This window comes from Salvelinus sp. IW2-2015, unplaced genomic scaffold, assembly GCF_002910315.2.
Source record: "Salvelinus sp. IW2-2015 unplaced genomic scaffold, ASM291031v2 Un_scaffold6441, whole genome shotgun sequence".
In the NCBI taxonomy this organism is placed as follows: Eukaryota; Metazoa; Chordata; class Actinopteri; order Salmoniformes; family Salmonidae; genus Salvelinus; species Salvelinus sp. IW2-2015.
In genome coordinates this window covers 4,697-10,394 of record NW_019947703.1, presented here as the reverse complement: position 1 = coordinate 10,394, position 5,698 = coordinate 4,697, and the positions used below count along the sequence as shown (strand labels likewise).

General features: G+C 46.4%; 1 protein-coding gene across 1 annotated transcript in view; it reads left to right on the top strand.

The window, feature by feature from the left end:
* LOC112078890 (intersectin-2) overlaps window positions 1–5,698 on the top strand; it is a gene marked incomplete at its 3' end in the record, with an annotated part of 18,228 nt that overhangs the window by 8,530 nt on the left and 4,000 nt on the right. The window lies entirely within an intron of this gene.

Sequence of the window (5,698 nt, the reverse complement as noted above, 5' to 3'; positions counted from 1 at the left end):
AGACCAGTATAGACCACCAAGACATCAAGGTACGAGTGGTAACGTGAGTTGTCTTGTTCTATTTTCAGACACTGATATTCATAATATTATGACACCAGTACAGACCAGATCACACCAATACAGACCATTGCAGACCAGTACACACCAGATCAAACCAATACAGACCATTACACACCAGTACACACCAGTACAGACCAGATCAAACCAATACAGACCATTACAGACCAGTACACACCAGTACAGACCAGATCAAACCAGTACAGACCATTACAGACCAGTACACACCAGTACAGACCACTAGATGGAGCTAGAGACTGTGGTGTGAGAGACACAAATCAAATCAATGTTTATTTGTCACATGACCTTACAGTGAAATGCTTACTTACAAGCCCTTAACCAACAATGCAGGTTGAAGAAAATAGAGAAAATATTTACTAAATAATCGAAAGTACATTTTTAAAAATAAAAGTAGCACTAAAATAACAATAACGAGGCTATATACAGAGGGTACCGGTACCGAGTCAATGTGTGGGGGTACAGGTTAGTCGAGGTAATTTGTACATGTAGGTAGGGGTAAATGGGTTCCTGAGTAGCGCAGCGGTCTGAGGCACTGTATCTCAGTGCTAGAGGCGTCACTTCAGACCCTGATTMGATTCCAGGCTGTATCACARCCGGCCGTGATTGGGAGTCCAATCGGGCGGCGCACAATTGGCCCAATGTCGTCCGGGTTTGGCCAGGGTAGGCGGTCATTGTAAATAATAATTTGTTCTTAACTGACTTGCCTAGTTAAATAAAGGTTAAATAAATWAAAAATGACTATGGATAGATAATAAACAGCGAGTAGCACTGTAAAAACAAAGTGGGGTGTCAATGAACTTTTTGAGGATCAGGAGACCCATGCCATCTCTACAGTTTGTTGTTGATGTGGACGCCAAAGAACTTGAAACTCTCGACCCGCTTCCACAACTATGCCTTTAAACAGCTTGAGAAGAAAATTCCAGAAAATGATTTCATGGCTTTTAGAAAGCGTGCCGAGTGGGCTAATTGACATTTTCAGTGAGTCAAATTAGAGAGGGGGGGGGGGTTTCGGGCGTTTTTGGTTGGGGGAAAATCCTTTGGTTTTTTGGAGTTTTTTTTTTGGAGTTTTTTTTTTTTTTGTTGGTTTTTTTTTGGGGCGGTTTTGGGGGTGTGGGGTTTTGTTTTTTTTTTTGGGTTTTCTACACTAGTGGCAAACTTGTATTTCCAAGGACCTACCCTTGCAAACTCAGTGCGCTTCTTTGCTGACATCACGTGGAAAATCAAAAGAAAATCAGCCAAGACCTCAGAAAGAAATTGTAAGACTTCACCACTGTCTGGTTCAGCAATTTCCAAACACCTGAAGGTACCACGTGTTCATCTGTGACAAACAATAGTACGCAAGTATAAACCACCATGGGACACGCGCCGTCATACCGCTCAGAAGGAGACACATTCCCACAGCGAGAGGAGAGGTGTGAGAGTCTTGCCGGTTTAACACCTTAAGACCCGGTCATAAATTGTGTGCCGCCAAAATGGTCTTTCTTGCCCTGCAGTATGGCCAAGAAATGTGCTGTGTGTAGAGATGACTCTTGCCGCAAAAAAAACGTTTTCTGAAGAAAGTGAATATGGGGACAATATTTTCATATATAAGGTAAGGGGTTAGGATAAGATTGGACCGTGGGGATCTAAAGAATAATCCTGACGTATTGCTTTTCACTTTTGTGATGTCTATTAAAAACTGTGTAACGAAAATACTGTAACTTAGGAAGGAAACTACATTCTAGCTGTCAAGTTTCCATCCAATAGGATGTTAATACGATATGAAGAACGATGTGAAACTAGTTGTGTTTAAGATATGAATGTGATTTGGTTTTCTATGGGGCGCCCCCAGGTGGCTGTAGGGTAAGTAACAACATTTCTCCACCCGCCCTGATCCCTCAACACTGGGGCCCCAACAGGGTGCGTTCTGAGCCCTCTCCTGTACTCCCTGTTCACCACGGACTGCGTGGCCAGCACGCCTCCCAACTCAATCATCAAGTTTTGCGGACGGACCACTACAGTGGTAGGCTTGATTACCAACAACGACGAGACGGCCTACAGGGAGGATGGTGAAGGGCCCTCGGAGTGTGGTGTCAGGAAAATAACCTCACACTCAACGTCAACAAAAACAAAGGAGATGATTGTGGACTTCAGGAAACAGCAGAGGAGCACCCCCCTATCCACATCGACGGGGACAGTAGTGGAGAGGGTAAGTAAGTTTTTAAGTTCCTCGGTGTACACATCACGAACAAACTGAATTGGTCCACCCACACAGACAGCGTTGTGAAGACAGGCGCGAGCAGCGGCCCTCTTCAAACCTCAGGAGGCTGAAGAAATTCGGCTTGTCACCAAAACACTCTACAACCAACTGTAACAGATGCATTTACAATCTCAGAGAGCATCCTGTCGGGCTGTATCACTGCCTTGGTACGGCAACTTGCTCCGCCCACAACCGTAAGGCTCTCCAGCGGTGGTTTGAGGTCTGCAAACGCATTCACCGGGGGCAAACTACCTGCCCTCCAGGACACCTACACCACCCCGATGTCTCCAGGAAGGCCATAAAGTCAATCAAGGACCATAACCACACCCGAGCCACTGCTGTTCACCCGCTATCATTCCAGAAGGCGAGGTCAGTACAGGTGCATCAAAGCAGGGACGAGAGACTGAAAAACAGCTTCTATCTCAAGGCCATAAGATGTTAACAACCAGAGACCATAACATTTATGGCCGCTGCCAACAACTACTGACAATTCACACTCCAGCCACTTTAATAATGGGAATTGATGGAAATTATGTAAAAAATGTATCACTAGCCACTTTAAAATCAAGATGCCAAATCTTCAAATATAATGACTTATTTCTACATACCCTACATTACTCATCTCATATGTATATGTATTATTACTGTACTGTATATATCAGTTCCTTATGCTCATCTTTGCCATCTTATGGTATACATTGTATCACTAGCCCACTTTTATAGAACTTTGCCACTTTATTGTTTACATACCCTACATTACTCATCTCATATGTATAGACTGTACACTATACCATCTACTGCATCTTGCCTATGCCGTTCTGTACCATCACTCATTCATATATCTTTATGTACATATTCTTTATTCCTTTACACTTGTGTGTATAAGGTAGTAGTTGTGGAATTGTTAGGTTAGATTACTTGTTGGTTATTACTGCATTGTCGGAACTAGAAGCACAAGCATTTCGCTACGCTCGCATTAACATCTGCTAACCATGTGTATGTGACAAATAAAATTTTATTTTATTTGATGATGGTTTTTCATGTCTGTTGCACATTAACTAAGCCCATGTCCCTAATGAGGTCATACGAGCGTGTCAGTGTGATGGAACCGCCTTTCCGACCAGAGTGCTTAAAAGGACTCGCTAAGAATKAACAATATCAGATCAGRAAGTGTGGAGCGGTGGCTATAGTGCTGAAAATGGTGAGTCCAGTACATTAACGAATTGCTACTGCTAAGTGGTCGGGAGCTGAMCCCTGAATAATCAACCATTGAGACCAGCAGACGGACAGCGAGAGCTAAACGTTACGAATGGTTAAAACTCTAAGACTCAACACGAGGTGAGAAGATAACCTCCAATACGAGACCAGAAAGATTCAGTCTGCAACTGTACCATGTAAAAGTGGTCCTAGAACTTTGACTAAAGACGCAAGGTGGGAAGGAAGAAATCCCATCTCAGACAATCACACCTCCACTACCAGGGAAGCTCTACGACTAAGAAGGACATTGTGACCTCTGGTGGACAAGCCGAGCCTGACAATGAAGCCGAGCCTGACAATGAAGCCGAGCCTGACAATGAAGCCGAGCCTGACAACGAAGCAGAGCCTGACACCGAAGCCGAGCCTGACACCGAAGCCGAGCCTGACAACGAAGCCGAGCCTGACAACGAAGCCGAGCCTGACACCGAAGGGTGAACTACGACTACCCGTCCCAATAGAAGGGTTGATTGGTTCAACAGAGAGACGACAAACAAATACATTACAAGTAAATAGCAGGTGGGAGGCAGGATAAGTAGCTAACTAGCTAAATATAGCTAGGATACCAGTAGACAGTGTACCTCGCTCCCCCCTCCTCTCGGGCACTGCAGATAGAGGAATGCCCACATGCAGAAACGCCCCAAATTGCAATCACACACTATTGTCCCTGGAGTGAACCCTGACAGACACCCAGAACTGCTACTCTGCGCAGATGGGCCCGGCGGGACTCAATGACTAGTCTGAAGGACCAGCTCTCCCAGCTCCACGGCACCATCGCCCACAACAAGCAGGACTATGACGGGCTGCTAGACCTTAAGACCCGCCTGGAGACGGAGATCTCAGAGTACAGGAGGCTGTTGGATGGACAGGACAACTGCAACACCCAACTGGTTACCAAGACAATCACCAAGATGACCGCTGTGATCCGTCAGATCATTGATGGAACCTACCAAGATCTTTGCCGTCAACAGACGAAAACACGAAGAAGAAAAAAACATCTCCCTTGTATTGTCGTCAGAATATGATCCTAATAATGACTAATGAAAAACATCCTCCTTCCTTCCTTCCTTCCTTCCTTCCTTCCTTCCTTCCTTCAGAAATACACATCCTTGCCACAAACACATAGCCACAACACAAACACATTACCAAACCCATCCCCGACAACATTAAAACCAATATAAACAGTCCACATCACAACACAATAAGCACGCACGCCAACCCAAGAACATCCACAACACAACCATAACTCAACATGGAAACGAAGATGTAAAAAGGGATATGTATATAGCAAGATTCATCAGTAAAACTATAGAGGGAGGTCGAGTATGTTATGATAGATAATGAGGAACGATATGTGTGCATATGAAAACGCAAGGAAAAATATCATAGCTATATGTCTAACTCGTAGGAACTAACGCGCATGCACACACCGTGCAGCAATATGCAGATGGAAGGGAGGCACTAGGAGGGAGAGAAGAAGCTAACACCTTGATGAGGAAGGAAGAAGTTGCGCTGAGACAGCCCAGCAAGGAAAGAAGAGAATGTAGAACACAGTCATCCATACGACTGACTAGGGAGGAGGGAGGAGGGGAGAGAGAGAAGACGGAGGGAGAGGGAGGGAGAGGGAGAGAGGGAGGGAGGGGAAGACGGTTGGAGGGAGGGGAGAGAGAGAGAGGGAGGGGAAGATGGATGGAGTGAGGGGGGGACGAGAGACAAGGGAGGAGAGGGAGAGAGGGAGGGACGGAGGGAGGGAGGGGAGGAGAGGAGAGGAGAGAGAGGAGACGGAGGGAGGGAGGGGAAGGAGAGGGGAGAGAGAGGAGAGAGGGGGAGAGGGAGGGAGGGAGGGGAGACGGAAGGGAGAGGGGGGAGTAGAGGGGGAAGATGGAGGGGAGGCGAGAGGAGGACAGAGGGAGGGAGGGAGGGGAGAGGAGGAGGGGAGGGAGGGGAGAGGGAGGGAGGGAGAGGAACGGAGGGAGAGGAAACGGAGGGGACAGAGGGAGGTTGGAGAGAGGGGAGAGAAAGGGAGGAGAGAGGAAAGGAGGGATGGAGTGAAAGGATGTGTGGAAAGAAGAAAGAGGGAGAAAGAGAAACAAGTTAAAGGAATCCACAAGCACCGAAATAGGAGGA